This window comes from Pseudophryne corroboree, unplaced genomic scaffold (assembly GCF_028390025.1).
Source record: "Pseudophryne corroboree isolate aPseCor3 unplaced genomic scaffold, aPseCor3.hap2 scaffold_222, whole genome shotgun sequence".
Classification (NCBI taxonomy): Eukaryota; Metazoa; Chordata; class Amphibia; order Anura; family Myobatrachidae; genus Pseudophryne; species Pseudophryne corroboree.
Genome location: NW_026968868.1, coordinates 622,889 through 643,557, shown reverse-complemented (window position 1 = coordinate 643,557; position 20,669 = coordinate 622,889). Strand labels below are relative to the sequence as shown.

Below are 20,669 nucleotides of genomic sequence, written 5' to 3'. Positions count from 1 at the left end.
ACATTAAACAGACTTCCACATGCGAAAGCAGCAAGGATGCAGTGGCGTTAATGTTTCCTGGTGTCAACCTGTATTATTTCAGTAGACATTGAAATGAGGATGCATCTTGCTGCCTTTCCAATGAAGCAAGTTTAATTTAGTAATAGGTGAAAAACCATCCCTACAAAGGTGTTAATCAGAGACTTAGCTTTGTGGACACTTTTCAGAGAACAAATTTGTTAGCATAAAAATAAAGCCAGAAAATGAAGAGCTGTTTAATCACTCAATTGGATTTTTCTGCCAGCATATTTCTTTTTCTCTGCAACCCACTGCTAAATTGTGCTTCCTAGCTGTTTTTTTTTATAAAATCACTGATTCAAATCTAACTCTGATTACATCAGAGTAGGCCAGGTACCCTACACCATAAGAAGGGGGTTTGAAATTTTGACTTGTCTACTTAAAGATCACCAAAATCTGATAACAAGGTCAATTACATCCCTGGGTGGGATTGAACCACCAACCCTTTGATTAATAACCAAACACACTAACAGATTGCGCCACAGAGACACTTTACAAACGTACATACTGACAAAGGCTAATAAGCATTCATCTAGAACGTTTCCTAGAAAAACTTTAAAAAGTCAATAATCTGGAGAGTTTTTGTAAGATGTTTCTTCCATCAACCAACGAAGAAACACATTGGTACTTTCCCATGATGAGTGAGTGCTTCAGGATCTCTTGCACTTACATGTGCAGCAGAGTACTGCAATGGAAAAATGCTGGGCCCATAACCCAGAGGTAGGCAGATTGAAACTATCCTCTGCTATATGCATTTTTTTTGTTAATTAAAGTAATCCAAAACTGGGATTGATATTTTTGCTCTTTTATTTTTACTTAAAGTACACTAACTTTTACCATTTTAATTTGTTTTAATAGTATATTGACAGTATTGTTTTCTTTCAAAAATCCACTTAATTTTCTTTACCCTATTATTAAAATGGTAATTGACAAAAACAAACTACATTGTCACCAGAAGAGCAATACAAAATGTACAAGTGATATATTAAAATCATCTTTCCAGCTTGAATTTCAATGATGCATTGGGGCAACGATTTTGTGAGAAACACCTTCACCCTTAAATAAAGATTTTCTTAATTCCTTACCTGTGTGCTAATTAGATATCACCTTGTTTTCACATTAAACAGACTTCCACATGCGAAAGCAGCAAGGATGCAGTGGCGTTAATGTTTCCTGGTGTCAACCTGTATTATTTCAGTAGACATTGAAATGAGGATGCATCTTGCTGCCTTTCCAATGAAGCAAGTTTAATTTAGTAATAGGTGAAAAACCATCCCTACAAAGGTGTTAATCAGAGACTTGGCTTTGTGGACACTTTTCAGAGAACAAATTTGTTAGCATAAAAATAAAGCCAGAAAATGAAGAGCTGTTTAATCACTCAATTGGATTTTTTTGCCAGCATATTTCTTTTTCTCTGCAACCCACTGCTAAATTGTGCTTCCTAGCTGTTTTTATAAAATCACTGAATCAAATCTAACTCTGATTACATCAGAGAAGGCCAGGTACCCTACACCATAACAGGGGGTTTGAAATTTTGACTTGTCTACTTAAATATCACCAAAATCTGATAACAAGGTCAATTACGTCCCTTAGTGGGATTGAACCACCAACCTTTTGATTAATAACCATACACACTGAGGCAGCACAAGGGAACTCTCGAAAGAAGAACAAGGCTAGAGGAAGAACTGAAACAAAGAAATCTGACTTTTACTAGAGCTGACCAGAGGAAAGCACAAACACAGTCCCCCACTACCACAAATAATGCAGTTGAGTTTCCCACATTTGGGGAAATCACATGGGTCAGCATACCCAGAATGCAATGAATGAACCTCACCCTGGGAGAACAATCTTCAAGACCATGGTCTCTCCTATGCAAAATAAGTATGATTTGGGATAGGGCTGGGGAGGGCCGCTGCTCAGGCACATCTCTGTCAAGTAAAGGAGATTCAACTGAGGCAGCACAAGGGAACTCTCATCTGGGGACAACAACTGCAGGGAGAACACATATTTTCAGATGAACATGGGAGGGCAGAAGGCTGCCTAATACTGAAGCACCCCCAAACAACAAACCAAATGCAACAACTAGTGCAAGCATTCCTGGGGGAAGGCCTGCAGCAGATGGATTTGCATATGGTGATGCCATCCAAGCAGTGGGTCAAAGTTGGCTTCAACCCTCGTCTGCATATGAAAAGAGAAAAGGGGCGTGCAGGGCATGGCGGCCTTTTGCGGCGCTTGGATGACCCCTAGTTCGCATTACACACCTCCACCCTCCTTCGGTGTGGGGCTCATGTTGGCTATGCCCCAGCCCCTGAAGCATTCAAGCTGATTTCTTGCAGCAGCTGGGCACTGTAACTGCTCCAGAGCTGCTCTGTAAGGCAAGTAAAAGGGTGTGGGCCCTGCAGCACTACCTGTAGTTTGCATTGTGCGTTGGAAGGCACGAAGTAAGCAGACGGGAGAAGTCAGGATAGTGCGCAAGGGCATAGAAGGGAGCGGCTCAAGAAAAGAGAAGTGGAAACAGACAGCAAACTAGGCTGGAGAGAGACCTGAGACAAAGAGATCTGAATTATACGAGAGCCGACCAAGGGAAACACAAATTATGCAGTCAAGTTTCCCACATTTGGGGAAATCACAGGGGCAGCACAACTAGAGTGCAATGGGTGAGCCTTGCCCTGGGAGAAGCACCTTCATGATCATAGTATCTCACCTGGCAGGTAAGTAGGAGTTGGGCTAGAGCTGGGGAGGGTCGCTGCTCGGGCACCCCCCTGTCAAGTGAAAGAGATCCAACTGAGGCAGCACAAGGGAACTCTCGAAAGAAGAACAAGGCTAGAGGAAGATCTGAGATAAAGAAATCTGATTTTTACCAGAGCTGACCAGAGGAAAGCACAAACACAGTCCCCCACTACCACAAATAATGCAGTCGAGTTTCCCACATTTGGGGAAATCACAGGGGTCAGCATACCCAGAATGCAATGAATGAACCTCACCCTGGGAGAACAATCTTCATGACCATGGTATCGCCTATGCAAAATAAGTATGATTTGGGATAGGGCTGGGGAGGGCCGCTGCTCAGGCACATCTCTGTCAAGTAAAGGAGATTCAACTGAGGCAGCACAAGGGAACTCTCATCTGGGGACAACAACTGCAGGGAGAACACATATTTTCAGATGAACATGGGAGGGCAGAAGGCTGCCTAATACTGAAGCACCCCCAAACAACAAACCAAATGCAACAACTAGTGCAAGCATTCCTGGGGGAAGGCCTGCAGCAGATGGATTTGCATATGGTGATGTCATCCAAACAGTGGGTCAAAGTTGGCTTCAACCCTCGTCTGCATATGAAAAGAGACAAGGGGCGTGCAGGGCATGGCGGCCTTTTGCGGCGCTTGGATGACCCCTAGTTCGCATTACACACCTCCACCCTCCTTCGGTGTGGGGCTCATGTTGGCTATTCCCCAGCCCCTGAAGCATTCAAGCTGATTTCTTGCAGCAGCTGGGCACTGTAACTGCTCCAGAGACGCTCTGTAAGGCAAGTAAAAGGGTGTGGGTCCTGCAGCACTACCTGTAGTTTGCATTGTGCGTTGGAAGGCACGAAGTAAGCAGACGGGAGAAGTCAGGATAGTGCGCAAGGGCATAGAAGGGAGCGGCTCAAGAAAAGAGAAGTAGAAACAGACAGCAAACTAGGCTGGAGAGAGACCTGAGACAAAGAGATCTGAATTATACGAGAGCCGACCAGGGGAAACACAAATTATGCAGTCAAGTTTCCCACATTTGGGGAAATCGCAGAAGCAGCACACCCAGAGTGCAATGGGTGAGCCTTGCCCTGGGAGAAGCACCTTCATGATCATAGTATCTCACCTGGCAGGTAAGTAGGAGTTGGGCTAGAGCTGGGGAGGGTCGCTGCTCGAGCATCCCCCTGTCAAGTAAAGGAGATTCAACTGAGGCAGCACAAGGGAACTCTCATCTGGGGACAACAACTGCAGGGAGAACACATATTTTCAGATAAAAATCTTGGTCATGCTCTGGTTTCTCTTCAGAACGAACAAATCTTTCGCCTTTTACTAAAGATTTCCGTGGAGAGGAGCAAAACCGAGTTTTATCTCAATTTTTGCATGCCCCATCTTTTTGGGGTTTCTTTTATCGGTTTAAAGATAGAATGAGTGTGCTTTAATGTAAGCTCATTTGCATAGAAATGACAGTAAATGTTTGTTTCTTTTCAAACAGAACTTTCTTGACCATGCTACTTGCTTGAAAGATCTGGGAGCACATGGAATACAGTACAAACCATGCTTATAGCAAGGAGAAGACAGGTGAGAAATCTGCTTTCTTTCAAATTGGGCGCTCACTTTGATCTGAATAAGGACTGCTGGCACGGCACTCAGGCGACAGGTGGAATCTTGGTCATGCTCTGGTTTCTCTTCAGAACGAACAAATCTTTCGCCTTTTACTAAAGATTTCCGTGGAGAGGAGCAAAACTGAGTTTTATCTCAATTTTTGCATGCCCCATATTATTGGGGTTTCTTTTATCGGATTAAAGACAGAACGAGTGTGCTTTCTTGTTAGCTTTAATGTAAGTTTATTTGCATAACAATGACAATAAATGTCTGTTTCTTTTCAAGCAGAACTTTCTTGACCATACTAATTGCTTGAAAGATCTGGGAGCACATGGAAAAGAGTACAAACCATGCTTATAGCAAGGGGAAGCCTGGTGAGAAATCTGCTTTCTTTCTTTCAAATTGGGTGCTCACTTTGAGCTGAATGAGGACTGCTGGCACGGCACTCAGGCGACAGGTGGAATCTTGGTCATGCTCTGGTTTCTCTTCAGAACGAACAAATCTTTCGCCTTTTACTAAAGATTTCCATGGAGAGGAGCAAAACTGAGTTTTATCTCAATTTTTGCATGCCCCGTCTTATTGGGGTTTCTTTTATCAGTTTAAAGATAGAACGAGTGTGCTTTAATGTAAGCTCATTTGCGTAGAAATGACAGTAAATGTTTGTTTCTTTTCAAACAGAACTTTCTTGACTATACTAATTGCTTGAAAGATCTGGGAGCACATGGAAAAGAGTACAAACCATGTTTATAGCAAGGGGAAGCCTGGTGAGAAATCTGCTTTCTTTCTTTCAAATTGGGTGCTCACTTTGAGCTGAATGAGGACTGCTGGCATGGCACTCAGGCGACAGGTAGAATCTTGGTCATGCTGTGGTTTCTCTTCAGAACGAACAAATCTTTCGCCTTTTACTAAAGATTTCCGTGGAGAGGAGCAAAACTGAGTTTTATCTCAATTTTTGCATGCCCCATCTTATTGGGGTTTTATTTTATTGGTTTAAAGATAGAACGAGTGTGCTTTAATGTAAGCTCATTTGCATAGAAATGACAGTAAATGTTTGTTTCTTTTCAAACAGAACTTTCTTGACCACACTAATTGTTTGAAAGATCTGGGAGCACATGGAAAAGAGTACAAACCAGTTTATAGCAAGGGGAAGCCTGGTGAGAAATCTGCTTTCTTTCATTCAAATTGGGTGCTCACTTTGAGCTGAATGAGAACTGCTGGCATGGCACTCAGGCGACAGGTGGAATCTTGGTCATGCTCTGGTTTCTCTTCAGAACTAACAAATATTTCGCCTTTTATTAAAGATTTCCGTGGAGAGGAGCAAAACTGAGTTTTATCTCAATTTTTGCATGCCCCATATTATTGGGGTTTCTTTTATCAGTTTAAAGACAGAACGAGTGTGCTTTCTTGTTAGCTTTAATGTAAGTTTATTTGCATAACAATGACAGTAAATGTTTGTTTCTTTTCAAACAGAACTTTCTTGACCATGCTACTTGCTTGAAAGATCTGGGAGCACATGGAAAACAGTACAAACCATGCAGTATCACAAGAGCCTTTATTTGATCTTTCATGAAGATAGAGCAGAATTGAGGACACGTCAACAATTTCTGCCGAAGGTGGTTCATCTTTCCACATGGTGCCTTTGGCCACTGACACCTTCGTTGAGTCAAAGTCTCTGGCTGTGGTCAGAACTTTGAAAATTTATGTCACCAGAACGGTTCAGATTAGGAAAACAGAGGCTCTGTTTGTCCTGTATGCTCCCAACATGATTGGGTGTCCTGCTTCCATGCAGACCATTATGCGCTGGATCTGTGGTAAGATTCAGCATGCTCATTCCACGGCAGGATTGCCGTTACTGAATTAGGTGAAGACCCATTCTACTAGAAAGGTGGGTTCATCCTGGGCAGCTGGTCGGGGAGTCTCGGCATTGCAACTTTGCTGAGCAGCTATTTAGTAAACACTTTTGCTAAGTTTTACAAGTTTGATACCTTGGCTGATGATAACCTCAAGTTGGGTCATTCGGTGCTGCAGAGTCGTACGCACTCTCCCACCCGTTCAAGAGCTTTGGTATAACCCCATGGTTCTTAATGTGACCCCAGCATCCTCTAGGTCGTATGAGAAAATAGGATTTTAATACCTACCGGTAAATCCTTTTCTCTTAGTACGTAGAGGATGCTGGGCACCCGTCCCAGTCCATACTGTGTCTGCAGTTATTACTTGTGGTTATACACATGTTGTGTTACGGTTCTGGTCAGCTTTTTGCTGCAATTGTTCATGCCGTTGGCTTGTGTTCTGTTGAATGCCACGTTCTGCGGCATGCTTAAGGTGTGAGCTGGTAAGATGCTCACCTTAGTTTAACAATAAATCCTTTCCTCGAAATGTCCGTCTCCCTGGGCACAGTTCCTATAACTGGAGTCTGGAGGAGGGGCATAGAGGGAGGAGCCAGTTCACACCCTTTGAAAGTCTTAAAGTGCCCATGTCTCTTGCGGATCCCGTCTATACCCCATGGTTCTTAATGTGACCCCAGCATCCTCTACGGACTAAGAGAAAAGGATGCCCTTGTGTACTATCCTGACTTCTCCTCCCGTCTGCTTACTTTGTGCCTTCCAACGCACAATGCGAACTACAGGTGGTGCTGCAGGGCCCACACCCTTTTACTTGCCTTACAGAGCAGCTCTGGAGCTGTTACAGTGCCCAGCTGCTGCAAGAAATCAGCATGAATGCTTCAGGGGATGGGGCATGGCCAACATGAGCCCCACACCAAAGGAGGGTGGGGGTGTTTAATGCGAACTAGGGGTCATCCAAGCACTGCAAAAGGCCGCCATGCCCTGCATGCCCCTTTTCTCTTTTTATATGCAGATGAGGGTTCCAGCCAACTTTGGCCCACTGCTTGGATGACATCACCGTATGCAAATCCGTCTGCTGCAGACCTTCCCCCAGGAATGCTTGTACTAGTTGTTGGATATGGTTTGATATTTGATGGTGCTTCAGTATTAGGCAGCCTTCCGCCCTCCCATGTTCATCTGAAAAGATGTGGTCTCCCTGCAGTTGTTGTCCCCAGACGAGAGTTCCCTTGTGCTTCCTCAGTTGAATCTCCTTAACTTGACGGGGGAGGGGCTGCCCGAGCTGCCACCCTCCCCAGCCCTATCCCAACTCATACTTATTTTACATATTAGATCTCTTGATCATGAAGATTGTTCTCACAGGGTGAGGTTCATCCATTATATTTTAAAATAGGAAGGTACAAATTACATATTTGAATTGCATCTATGTGCTGGATTCAAATGTCCCCCCCCCCTTCCTTTCTCAATTGTGCCCGTCAGCAGCTATTCTAAGGTTGCTGCCAATGGGTGTGACACATTAATTTCTTCTGTGGGGTACACTGGACTCCACAAGGATTCACATTGGGGTGTAGAGTAGGATCTTGATCTGAGGCACCAACCGGCTCAAAGCTTTTGACTGTTCCCAAGAAGCTCAGTGCATTCTCCTCTATAACCCCGCTTCCATGAACAGGGAGCTCAGTTTGTAGTTGGTGCCTTCAGTAGCAGGCCAATTAACAGGGGCCTGCCTCAGGCAGCCTATTCTTAGCTATTAATTTTGACAAGAAAAGAAGAACTTGTTTTATGAGAATCTACAAGGGCTGCAGCAGGCTAGGTCTAATAGACATCTTTACTGCAGCTTCATCACTCCCAGCGGCGCTGTATACTCCCGTGCCCTGGTTGCTGGGTCACTGCAGCGGAGGCTCCGGTTTCATCCTAAGGTCAGTCACACACACACCACCCTTCCGGATCACGAGGCCGCTGATGAAGGGGAGCGAGGCCGTAGGGGGTGGGCCGTGTGCGCACTGCGGTGGACACTGATTACTGGGCAGCCGCTCCACTAGCCACCAGGTACAGTTAAGGAGCACAGGTCTGGGGGTTTTTCTCCTATATTAACCCAATTTTGTACTGCCCGCAGCGCATTGTGATAGGTAATAGGGCCTGATTCAGGTTGGATTGCAATCGCAATAAGCGATCCAACTGCAAAAATTGCTAAGAGCATACGCATGTGCCTGCATTTTCTGCGGCACCCCGCAGAGAATGTGATCGCCTCTGCCTGTCAATCGGGGCGGGGAAGGGGGGGAGAGGTGGGTCAGCAACACTCCATTTCCAAGTCAGGGATGGAGCGGTGCGGGGGCAAGGCTTCAAAATGGGGTCTGCAACGGAGGAGACACAGGGGGCGTGGTCACAGCGGCTGTATGACATCACATTCAGCCGCTGTGATCACAAAAATGGTGGCGGCTTCCTGCGCGCACATACAGTCTGCACCAGCAGGAGCCTACACCATTTTTTATGATCACGCTGAACTGCAGTGCGACTGCAATTACAGCATGGTCAAGAAGGGAGGCGTCATGCTGGGTGGCCATGCCCTGTCACTGTGCAGGAGCCAGCACCGCTCACACACTAGTCCCCGGGTGCAGCCCCCAACCCCCGGGACACCCGGAGCAGCAAAATGTAGATTCAGGCCACCAGGCCACGCCCCTACCTATGAAACCATGCCTCCTTTTTACCATTGCGCTGCTTATCTGCGCGCACTGCATTACAATCTCCCTCGCCACCTCTCTGGGTGTCACCAGTGATAGTGACACCTCTGCCATGCTTGTAGCAGCTGGTCCTAAGATCTACGCCTCAAACCCTGAGTGTTTGCCCTTGTGACTTGTTGATCATCATAGCGAAGCAGATGCTTACAGAAAACTGCAGGGGCTTAGATTGAAAATAAAAAAATTGATGGGTATAAGGTAGAGAGGAGCGGGTTCGGTTCTCCGAGAACCGAATTCCCCACGAACTCCACGTTGTTTACACTGGTCCGAGGCAGGCTCGGTTGTTCCCGCCTGACTCGGAAAACCTGAACAAGGGAAAATGTCATCATCCCGCTGTCGGATTCTCGCGAGATTCGGATTCCATATAAAGAGCTGCGCGTTGCTGCCATTTTTACTCGTGCATTGAAGAGAGAGCGGAGAGGACGTGGCTATGTTCTCTCAGTGGAAATCTCAATATCAGTGCTCAGTATCTGTGGTTACTTATTGCTGCTCAGTAATACTAGTAGTGTGTCTCTCCTGCTCAGTGTCAGTTCTCAGTAGTATCCTCATCAGTGCTCAGTATCACTGCTCATTGTCTTGTGCTGCATTGTGGTGCTCAGCATACTACAGTACATTACTAATAGTCCAGTGCTGCATCTTGCTGCTCAGTGTCAGTTCTAGTATCCTCATCAGTGCTCACTATCACTGCTCATTGCATTGTGGTGTTCTGTATACTACAATAACATAGTAATATAGTAACATAGTTTTTGAGGTTGAATAGAGGCAAATTGCCCATCGTGTTCAACCTGTTTTAAGTTGTGATGATTCTACATACTTGCTGAATAATGTTTTATGACTAGTTAGCTACTATAACTCATGTTACCCCCGGATTAACCATGTTGATATTTTAAGTATTATAACCTTGGATAGCTTTTTCATTCAGAAATGTATCCATTCCTTTTTTAAATCCAATTACAGAGTCCGCCATTACCACCTTCCCTGGCAGGGAATTCCACATCCTGATTGCCCTAACAGTGAAGAAACCTTTCCTCCATTGCGTTCTGAACTTTCCTCCAGTCGCAGCGAGTGACCACGTGTTCGTTTAATAAATAATTCCTCTGATAACTCTTTGTTATGTATCTTTACATATTTGAAGATATTAATAATATCTCCTCTTAGGCACCTCTTTTCTAGTGTATAAATATTCAGCCTAGTAAGTCTTTCCTTATAGTCCAGTACTTTTAGGCCTTTAATCAATTTAGTCTTCAGGATCTCTTACACTTCCATGAGCAGCAGAGTAGTGCAATGGAAGCATGCTGGGCCCATAACCCAGAGGTTGATTGATCGAAACTATCCTCTGCTATGTGCATTTTTTTTGTTAATTAAAGTAATCAAAAACTGGGATTGATATTTTTGCTCTTTTATTTTTACTTAAAGTACAATAACTTTTACCATTTTAATTTGTTTTAATAGTATATTGACAGTATTGTTTTCTTTCAAAAATCCAATTAATTTTCTTTACCCGATTATTAAAATGGTAATTGACAAAACAAACTACATTGTCACCAGAAGAGCAATGCAAAATGTACAAGTGATATATTAAAATCATCTTTCCAGCTTGAATTTCAATGATGCATTGGGGCAACGATTTTGTGAGAAACATCTTCACCCTTAAATAAAGATTTTCTTAATTCCTTACCTGTGTGCTAATTAGATATCACCTTGTTTTCACATTAAACAGACTTCCACATGCGAAAGCAGCAAGGATGCAGTGGCGTTAATGTTTCCTGGTGTCAACCTGTATTATTTCAGTAGACATTGAAATGAGGATGCATCTTGCTGCCTTTCCAATGAAGCAAGTTTAATTTAGTAATAGGTGAAAAACCATCCCTACAAAGGTGTTAATCAGAGACTTGGCTTTGTGGACACTTTTCAGAGAACAAATTTGTTAGTATAAAAATAAAGCCAGAAAATGAAGAGCTGTTTAATCACTCAATTGGATTTTTCTGCCAGCATATTTCTTTTTCTCTGCAACCCACTGCTAAATTGTGCTTCCTAGCTGTTTTTATAAAATCACTGAATCAAATCTAAACATCAGAGAAGGCCAGGTACCCTACACCATAACAGTGGGTTTGAAATTTTGACTTGTCTACTTAAAGATCACCAAAATCTGATAACAAGGTCAATTAAGTCCCTGGGTGGGATTGAACCACCAACCTTTTGGTTAATAGCCTTACACACTAACTGATTGCGCCACAGAGACACCTTGCAAAAGTCAATACTGACAAAGGCTAATAATCATTCATCTAGAACGTTTCCTAGAAAAACTTTAAAAAGTCAATAATCAAGATACACATTGGTACTTTCCCATGATGAGTGAGTGCTTCAGGATTTCTTGCACTTACATGGGCTATTAACCAAAAGGTTGGAGGTTCAATCCCACCCAGGGATGTAATTGACCTTGTCATCAGATTTTGGTGATCTTTAAGTAGACAAGTCAAAATTTCAAACCCCCTCTTATGGTGTAGGGTACCTGGCCTTCTCTGACGTAATCAGAGTTAGATTTAATTAAGTGATTTTATAAAAAACAGCTAGGAAGCACAATATCTCTCTTTTGCAAAGAGCTAGGCATTGGAAAATTCAGGGCTATAACGTGTAGATGAAGCACTAACAGGAGGCTTTAAAATTTTCATTCTAGTGTCTTTCGTTTGGGAGAAAAATGCAAAGGTACAATACAGCTTTTCCTTGCCGATATCTCTCTTTTGCAAAGAGATAGGCATTGGAAAATTCAGGGCTATACCGTGTAGATGAAGCACTAACAGGAGGCTTTTAAATTTTCATTCTAGTGTCCTTCGTTTGGGAGAAAAATGCAAAGGTACAATACAGCTTTTCCTTGCCGATATCTCTCTTTTGCAAAGAGATAGGCATTGGAAAATTCAGGGCTATAACGTGTAGATGAAGCACTAACAGGAGGCTTTAAAATTTTCATTTTAGTGTCTTTCGTTTGGGAGAAAAATGCAAAGGTACAATACAGTTTTTCCTTGCCGATATCTCTCTTTTGCAAAGAGATAGGCATTGGAAAATTCAGGGCTATAACGTGTAGATGAAGCACTAACAGGAGGCTTTAAAATTTTCATTCTAGTGTCTTTCGTTTGGGAGAAAAATGCAAAGGTACAATACAGCTTTTCCTTGCCAATATCTCTCTTTTGCAAAGAGCTAGGCATTGGAAAATTCAGGGCAATAACGTGTAGATGAAGCACTAACAGGAGGCTTTAAAATTTTCATTCTAGTGTCTTTCGTTTGGGAGAAAAATGCAAAAGTACAATGCAGCTTTTCCTTGCCGATATCTCTCTTTTGCAAAGAGATAGGCATTGGAAAATGCAGGGCTATAACGTGTAGATGAAGCACTAACAGGAGGCTTTAAAATTTTCATTCTAGTGTCTTTCGTTTGGGAGAAAAATGCAAAGGTACAATACAGCATTTCCTTGCCGATATCTCTCTTTTGCAAAGAGATAGGCATTGGAAAATTCAGGGCTATAACGTGTAGATGAAGCACTAACAGGAGGCTTTAAAATTTTCATTCTAGTGTCTTTCGTTTGGGAGAAAAATGCAAAGGTACAATACAGCTTTTCCTTGCCGATATCTCTCTTTTGCAAAGAGCTAGGCATTGGAAAATTCAGGGCTATACCGTGTAGATGAAGCACTAACAGGAGGCTTTTAAATTTTCATTCTAGTGTCTTTCGTTTGGGAGAAAAATGCAAAGGTACAATACAGCTTTTCCTTGCCAATATCTCTCTTTTGCAAAGAGCTAGGCATTGGAAAATTCAGGGCTATAACGTGTAGATGAAGCACTAACAGGAGGCTTTAAAATTTTCATTCTAGTGTCTTTCGTTTGGGAGAAAAATGCAAAAGTACAATGCAGCTTTTCCTTGCCGATATCTCTCTTTTGCAAAGAGATAGGCATTGGAAAATTCAGGGCTATAACGTGTAGATGAAGCACTAATAGAAGGCTTTAAAATTTTCATTCTAGTGTCTTTCGTTTGGGAGAAAAAAGCAAAGGTACAATACAGCTTTTCCTTGCCGATATCTCTCTTTTGCAAAGAGATAGGCATTGGAAAATTCAGGGCTATAACGTGTAGATGAAGCACTAACAGGAGGCTTTAAAATTTTCATTCTAGTGTCTTTCGTTTGGGAGAAAAATGCAAAGGTACAATACAGCTTTTCCTTGCCGATATCTCTCTTTTGCAAAGAGCTAGGCATTGGAAAATTCAGGGCTATAACGTGTAGATGAAGCACTAACAGTAGGCTTTAAAATTTTCATTCTAGTGTCTTTCGTTTGGGAGAAAAATGCAAAGGTACAATACAGCTTTTCCTTGCCAATATCTCTCTTTTGCAAAGAGCTAGGCATTGGAAAATTCAGGGCTATAACGTGTAGATGAAGCACTAACAGGAGGCTTTAAAATTTTCATTCTAGTGTCTTTCGTTTGGGAGAAAAATGCAAAAGTACAATGCAGCTTTTCCTTGCCGATATCTCTCTTTTGCAAAGAGATAGGCATTGGAAAATGCAGGGCTATAACGTGTAGATGAAGCACTAACAGGAGGCTTTAAAATTTTCATTCTAGTGTCTTTCGTTTGGGAGAAAAATGCAAAGGTACAATACAGCATTTCCTTGCCGATATCTCTCTTTTGCAAAGAGATAGGCATTGGAAAATTCAGGGCTATAACGTGTAGATGAAGCACTAACAGGAGGCTTTAAAATTTTCATTCTAGTGTCTTTCGTTTGGGAGAAAAATGCAAAGGTACAATACAGCTTTTCCTTGCCGATATCTCTCTTTTGCAAAGAGATAGGCATTGGAAAATTCAGGGCTATAACGTGTAGATGAAGCACTAACAGGAGGCTTTAACATTTTCATTCTAGTGTACTTCGTTTGGGAGAAAAATGCAAAGGTACAATACAGCTTTTCCTTGCCGATATCTCTCTTTTGCAAAGAGATAGGCATTGGAAAATTCAGGGCTATAACGTGTAGATGAAGCACTAATAGGAGGCTTTAAAATTTTCATTCTAGTGTCCTTCGTTTGGGAGAAAAATGCAAAGGTACAATACAGCTTTTCCTTGCCGATATCTCTCTTTTGCAAAGAGATAGGCATTGGAAAATTCAGGGCTATAACGTGTAGATGAAGCACTAACAGGAGGCTTTAAAATTTTCATTCTAGTGTCTTTCGTTTGGGAGAAAAATGCAAAGGTACAATACAGTTTTTCCTTGCCGATATCTCTCTTTTGCAAAGAGATAGGCATTGGAAAATTCAGGGCTATAACGTGTAGATGAAGCACTAACAGGAGGCTTTAAAATTTTCATTCTAGTGTCTTTCGTTTGGGAGAAAAATGCAAAGGTACAATACAGCTTTTCCTTGCCAATATCTCTCTTTTGCAAAGAGCTAGGCATTGGAAAATTCAGGGCAATAACGTGTAGATGAAGCACTAACAGGTGGCTTTAAAATTTTCATTCTAGTGTCTTTCGTTTGGGAGAAAAATGCAAAAGTACAATGCAGCTTTTCCTTGCCGATATCTCTCTTTTGCAAAGAGATAGGCATTGGAAAATGCAGGGCTATAACGTGTAGATGAAGCACTAACAGGAGGCTTTAAAATTTTCATTCTAGTGTCTTTCGTTTGGGAGAAAAATGCAAAGGTACAATACAGCATTTCCTTGCCGATATCTCTCTTTTGCAAAGAGATAGGCATTGGAAAATTCAGGGCTATAACGTGTAGATGAAGCACTAACAGGAGGCTTTAAAATTTTCATTCTAGTGTCTTTCGTTTGGGAGAAAAATGCAAAGGTACAATACAGCTTTTCCTTGCCGATATCTCTCTTTTGCAAAGAGCTAGGCATTGGAAAATTCAGGGCTATACCGCGTACATGAAGCACTAACAGGAGGCTTTTAAATTTTCATTCTAGTGTCTTTCGTTTGGGAGAAAAATGCAAAGGTACAATACAGCTTTTCCTTGCCAATATCTCTCTTTTGCAAAGAGCTAGGCATTGGAAAATTCAGGGCTATAACGTGTAGATGAAGCACTAACAGGAGGCTTTAAAATTTTCATTCTAGTGTCTTTCGTTTGGGAGAAAAATGCAAAAGTACAATGCAGCTTTTCCTTGCCGATATCTCTCTTTTGCAAAGAGATAGGCATTGGAAAATTCAGGGCTATAACGTGTAGATGAAGCACTAATAGGAGGCTTTAAAATTTTCATTCTAGTGTCTTTCGTTTGGGAGAAAAAAACAAAGGTACAATACAGCTTTTCCTTGCCGATATCTCTCTTTTGCAAAGAGATAGGCATTGGAAAATTCAGGGCTATAACGTGTAGATGAAGCACTAACAGGAGGCTTTAAAATTTTCATTCTAGTGTCTTTCGTTTGGGAGAAAAATGCAAAGGTACAATACAGCTTTTCCTTGCCGATATCTCTCTTTTGCAAAGAGCTAGGCATTGGAAAATTCAGGGCTATAACGTGTAGATGAAGCACTAACAGGAGGCTTTAAAATTTTCATTCTAGTGTCTTTCGTTTGGGAGAAAAATGCAAAGGTACAATACAGCATTTCCTTGCCGATATCTCTCTTTTGCAAAGAGATAGGCATTGGAAAATTCAGGGCTATAACGTGTAGATGAAGCACTAACAGGAGGCTTTAAAATTTTCATTCTAGTGTCTTTCGTTTGGGAGAAAAATGCAAAGGTACAATACAGCTTTTCCTTGCCGATATCTCTCTTTTGCAAAGAGCTAGGCATTGGAAAATTCAGGGCTATACCGCGTACATGAAGCACTAACAGGAGGCTTTTAAATTTTCATTCTAGTGTCTTTCGTTTGGGAGAAAAATGCAAAGGTACAATACAGCTTTTCCTTGCCAATATCTCTCTTTTGCAAAGAGCTAGGCATTGGAAAATTCAGGGCTATAACGTGTAGATGAAGCACTAACAGGAGGCTTTAAAATTTTCATTCTAGTGTCTTTCGTTTGGGAGAAAAATGCAAAAGTACAATGCAGCTTTTCCTTGCCGATATCTCTCTTTTGCAAAGAGATAGGCATTGGAAAATTCAGGGCTATAACGTGTAGATGAAGCACTAATAGGAGGCTTTAAAATTTTCATTCTAGTGTCTTTCGTTTGGGAGAAAAAAACAAAGGTACAATACAGCTTTTCCTTGCCGATATCTCTCTTTTGCAAAGAGATAGGCATTGGAAAATTCAGGGCTATAACGTGTAGATGAAGCACTAACAGGAGGCTTTAAAATTTTCATTCTAGTGTCTTTCGTTTGGGAGAAAAATGCAAAGGTACAATACAGCTTTTCCTTGCCGATATCTCTCTTTTGCAAAGAGCTAGGCATTGGAAAATTCAGGGCTATAACGTGTAGATGAAGCACTAACAGTAGGCTTTAAAATTTTCATTCTAGTGTCTTTCGTTTGGGAGAAAAATGCAAAGGTACAATACAGCTTTTCCTTGCCGATATCTCTCTTTTGCAAAGAGATAGGCATTGGAAAATTCAGGGCTATATCGTGTAGATGAAGCACTAACAGGAGGCTTTAAAATTTTCATTCTAGTGTCTTTCGTTTGGGAGAAAAATGCAAAGGTACAATACAGCTTTTCCTTGCCAATATCTCTCTTTTGCAAAGAGCTAGGCATTGGAAAATTCAGGGCTATAACGTCTAGATGAAGCACTAACAGGAGGCTTTAAAATTTTCATTCTAGTGTCTTTCGTTTGGGAGAAAAATGCAAAAGTACAATGCAGCTTTTCCTTGCCGATATCTCTCTTTTGCAAAGAGATAGGCATTGGAAAATGCAGGGCTATAACGTGTAGATGAAGCACTAACAGGAGGCTTTAAAATTTTCATTCTAGTGTACTTCGTTTGGGAGAAAAATGCAAAGGTACAATACAGCTTTTCCTTGCCGATATCTCTCTTTTGCAAAGAGATAGGCATTGGAAAATTCAGGGCTATAACGTGTAGATGAAGCACTAACAGGAGGCTTTAAAATTTTCATTCTAGTGTACTTCGTTTGGGAGAAAAATGCAAAGGTACAATACAGCTTTTCCTTGCCGATATCTCTCTTTTGCAAAGAGATAGGCATTGGAAAATTCAGGGCTATAACGTGTAGATGAAGCACTAATAGGAGGCTTTAAAATTTTCATTCTAGTGTCCTTCGTTTGGGAGAAAAATGCAAAGGTACAATACAGCTTTTCCTTGCCGATATCTCTCTTTTGCAAAGAGATAGGCATTGGAAAATTCAGGGCTATAACGTGTAGATGAAGCACTACCAGGAGGCTTTAAAATTTTCATTCTAGTGTCTTTCGTTTGGGAGAAAAATGCAAAGGTACAATACAGCTTTTCCTTGCCGATATCTCTCTTTTGCAAAGAGCTAGGCATTGGAAAATTCAGGGCTATAACGTGTAGATGAAGCACTAACAGGAGGCTTTAAAATTTTCATTCTAGTGTCTTTCGTTTGGGAGAAAAATGCAAAGGTACAATACAGCTTTTCCTTGCCGATATCTCTCTTTTGCAAAGAGATAGGCATTGGAAAATTCAGGGCTATTACGTGTAGATGAAGCACTAACAGGAGGCTTTAAAATTTTCATTCTAGTGTCCTTCGTTTGGGAGAAAAATGCAAAGGTACAATACAGCTTTTCCTTGCCGATATCTCTCTTTTGCAAAGAGATAGGCATTGGAAAATTCAGGGCTATAACGTGTAGATGAAGCACTAACAGGAGGCTTTAAAATTTTCATTCTAGTGTCTTTCGTTTGGGAGAAAAATGCAAAGGTACAATACAGCTTTTCCTTGTCGATATCTCTCTTTTGCAAAGAGCTAGGCATTGGAAAATTCAGGGCTATAACGTGTAGATGAAGCACTAACAGTAGGATTTAAAATTTTCATTCTAGTGTCTTTCGTTTGGGAGAAAAATGCAAAGGTACAATACAGCTTTTCCTTGCCGATATCTCTCTTTTGCAAAGAGATAGGCATTGGAAAATTCAGGGCTATAACGTGTAGATGAAGCACTAACAGGAGGCTTTAAAATTTTCATTCTAGTGTCTTTCGTTTGGGAGAAAAATGCAAAGGTACAATACAGTTTTTCCTTGCCGATATCTCTCTTTTGCAAAGAGATAGGCATTGGAAAATTCAGGGCTATAACGTGTAGATGAAGCACTAATAGGAGGCTTTAAAATTTTCATTCTAGTGTCCTTCGTTTGGGAGAAAAATGCAAAGGTACAATACAGCTTTTCCTTGCCGATATCTCTCTTTTGCAAAGAGATAGGCATTGGAAAATTCAGGGCTATAACGTGTAGATGAAGCACTAACAGGAGGCTTTAAAATTTTCATTCTAGTGTCTTTCGTTTGGGAGAAAAATGCAAAGGTACAATACAGCTTTTCCTTGCCGATATCTCTCTTTTGCAAAGAGCTAGGCATTGGAAAATGCAGGGCTATAACGTGTAGATGAAGCACTAACAGTAGGCTTTAACATTTTCATTCTAGTGTCTTTCGTTTGGGAGAAAAATGCAAAGGCACAATACAGCTTTTCCTTGCCGATATCTCTCTTTTGCAAAGAGATAGGCATTGGAAAATTCAGGGCTATAACGTGTAGATGAAGCACTAACAGGAGGCTTTAAAATTTTCATTTTAGTGTCTTTCGTTTGGGAGAAAAATGCAAAGTTACAATACAGTTTTTCCTTGCCGATATCTCTCTTTTGCAAAGAGATAGGCATTGGAAAATTCAGGGCTATAACGTGTAGATGAAGCACTAATAGGAGGCTTTAAAATTTTCATTCTAGTGTCCTTCGTTTGGGAGAAAAATGCAAAGGTACAATACAGCTTTTCCTTGCTGATATCTCTCTTTTGCAAAGAGATAGGCATTGGAAAATTCAGGGCTATAACGTGTAGATGAAGCACTAACAGGAGGCTTTAAAATTTTCATTCTAGTGTCTTTCGTTTGGGAGAAAAATGCAAAGGTACAATACAGCATTTCCTTGCCGATATCTCTCTTTTGCAAAGAGCTAGGCATTGGAAAATTCAGGGCTATAACGTGTAGATGAAGCACTAACAGTAGGCTTTAAAATTTTCATTCTAGTGTCTTTCGTTTGGGAGAAAAATGCAAAGGTACAATACAGCTTTTCCTTGCCGATATCTCTCTTTTGCAAAGAGATAGGCATTGGAAAATTCAGGGCTATAACGTGTAGATGAAGCACTAACAGGAGGCTTTAAATTTTTCATTCTAGTGTCCTTCGTTTGGGAGAAAAATGCAAAGGTACAATACAGCTTTTCCTTGCCGATATCTCTCTTTTGCAAAGAGATAGGCATTGGAAAATTCAGGGCTATAACGTGTAGATGAAGCACTAACAGGAGGCTTTAAAATTTTCATTCTAGTGTCTTTCGTTTGGGAGAAAAATGCAAAAGTACAATGCAGCTTTTCCTTGCCGATATCTCTCTTTTGCAAAGAGATAGGCATTGGAAAATGCAGGGCTATAACGTGTAGATGAAGCACTAACAGGAGGCTTTAACATTTTCATTCTAGTGTACTTCGTTTGGGAGAAAAATGCAAAAGTACAATGCAGCTTTTCCTTGCCGATATCTCTCTTTTGCAAAGAGATAGGCATTGGAAAATTCAGGGCTATAACGTGTAGATGAAGCACTAATAGGAGGCTTTAAAATTTTCATTCTAGTGTCTTTCGTTTGGGAGAAAAAAACAAAGGTACAATACAGCTTTTCCTTGCCGATATCTCTCTTTTGCAAAGAGATAGGCATTGGAAAATTCAGGGCTATAACGTGTAGATGAAGCACTAACAGGAGGCTTTAAAATTTTCATTCTAGTGTCTTTCGTTTGGGAGAAAAATGCAAAAGTACAATGCAGCTTTTCCTTGCCGATATCTCTCTTTTGCAAAGAGATAGGCATTGGAAAATGCAGGGCTATAACGTGTAGATGAAGCACTAACAGGAGGCTTTAAAATTTTCATTCTAGTGTACTTCGTTTGGGAGAAAAATGCAAAGGTACAATACAGCTTTTCCTTGCCGATATCTCTCTTTTGCAAAGAGATAGGCATTGGAAAATTCAGGGCTATAACGTGTAGATGAAGCACTAACAGGAGGCTTTAAAATTTTCATTCTAGTGTACTTCGTTTGGGAGAAAAATGCAAAGGTACAATACAGCTTTTCCTTGCCGATATCTCTCTTTTGCAAAGAGATAGGCATTGGAAAATTCAGGGCTATAACGTGTAGATGAAGCACTAATAGGAGGCTTTAAAATTTTCATTCTAGTGTCCTTCGTTTGGGAGAAAAATGCAAAGGTACAATACAGCTTTTCCTTGCCGATATCTCTCTTTTGCAAAGAGATAGGCATTGGAAAATTCAGGGCTATAACGTGTAGATGAAGCACTAACAGGAGGCTTTAAAATTTTCATTCTAGTGTCTTTCGTTTGGGAGAAAAATGCAAAGGTACAATACAGCTTTTCCTTGCCGATATCTCTCTTTTGCAAAGAGCTAGGCATTGGAAAATGCAGGGCTATAACGTGTAGATGAAGCACTAACAGTAGGCTTTAACATTTTCATTCTAGTGTCTTTCGTTTGGGAGAAAAATGCAAAGGCACAATACAGCTTTTCCTTGCCGATATCTCTCTTTTGCAAAGAGATAGGCATTGGAAAATTCAGGGCTATAACGTGTAGATGAAGCACTAACAGGAGGCTTTAAAATTTTCATTTTAGT

At 41.2% G+C, this 20,669-nt stretch overlaps 9 non-coding genes across 9 annotated transcripts; 5 read left to right on the top strand and 4 right to left on the bottom strand.

The window, feature by feature from the left end:
- Positions 1-1,778: 1,778 nt before the first annotated feature.
- Positions 1,779-1,942, bottom strand: LOC135008033 (U1 spliceosomal RNA). Its single transcript, XR_010207852.1, has one exon. It is a non-coding gene; the product is annotated as a U1 spliceosomal RNA (small nuclear RNA).
- Positions 1,943-2,613: 671 nt separating this feature from the next.
- LOC135008359 (U1 spliceosomal RNA) lies at positions 2,614-2,776 on the bottom strand. Its single transcript, XR_010208127.1, has one exon. It is a non-coding gene; the product is annotated as a U1 spliceosomal RNA (small nuclear RNA).
- Positions 2,777-2,928: 152 nt separating this feature from the next.
- LOC135008002 (U1 spliceosomal RNA) lies at positions 2,929-3,092 on the bottom strand. The gene has a single exon (XR_010207822.1). It is a non-coding gene; the product is annotated as a U1 spliceosomal RNA (small nuclear RNA).
- A 671-nt stretch (positions 3,093-3,763) lies between these two features.
- LOC135008234 (U1 spliceosomal RNA) lies at positions 3,764-3,926 on the bottom strand. Its single transcript, XR_010208044.1, has one exon. It is a non-coding gene; the product is annotated as a U1 spliceosomal RNA (small nuclear RNA).
- Positions 3,927-4,070: 144 nt separating this feature from the next.
- On the top strand, positions 4,071-4,186 carry LOC135008380 (U5 spliceosomal RNA). Its single transcript, XR_010208138.1, has one exon. It is a non-coding gene; the product is annotated as a U5 spliceosomal RNA (small nuclear RNA).
- A 270-nt stretch (positions 4,187-4,456) lies between these two features.
- Positions 4,457-4,572, top strand: LOC135008377 (U5 spliceosomal RNA). The gene has a single exon (XR_010208135.1). It is a non-coding gene; the product is annotated as a U5 spliceosomal RNA (small nuclear RNA).
- Positions 4,573-4,858: 286 nt separating this feature from the next.
- Positions 4,859-4,974, top strand: LOC135008400 (U5 spliceosomal RNA). Its single transcript, XR_010208158.1, has one exon. It is a non-coding gene; the product is annotated as a U5 spliceosomal RNA (small nuclear RNA).
- A 274-nt stretch (positions 4,975-5,248) lies between these two features.
- LOC135008393 (U5 spliceosomal RNA) lies at positions 5,249-5,364 on the top strand. Its single transcript, XR_010208151.1, has one exon. It is a non-coding gene; the product is annotated as a U5 spliceosomal RNA (small nuclear RNA).
- A 274-nt stretch (positions 5,365-5,638) lies between these two features.
- LOC135008407 (U5 spliceosomal RNA) lies at positions 5,639-5,754 on the top strand. The gene has a single exon (XR_010208165.1). It is a non-coding gene; the product is annotated as a U5 spliceosomal RNA (small nuclear RNA).
- The last annotated feature ends 14,915 nt before the right edge of the window (positions 5,755-20,669 follow it).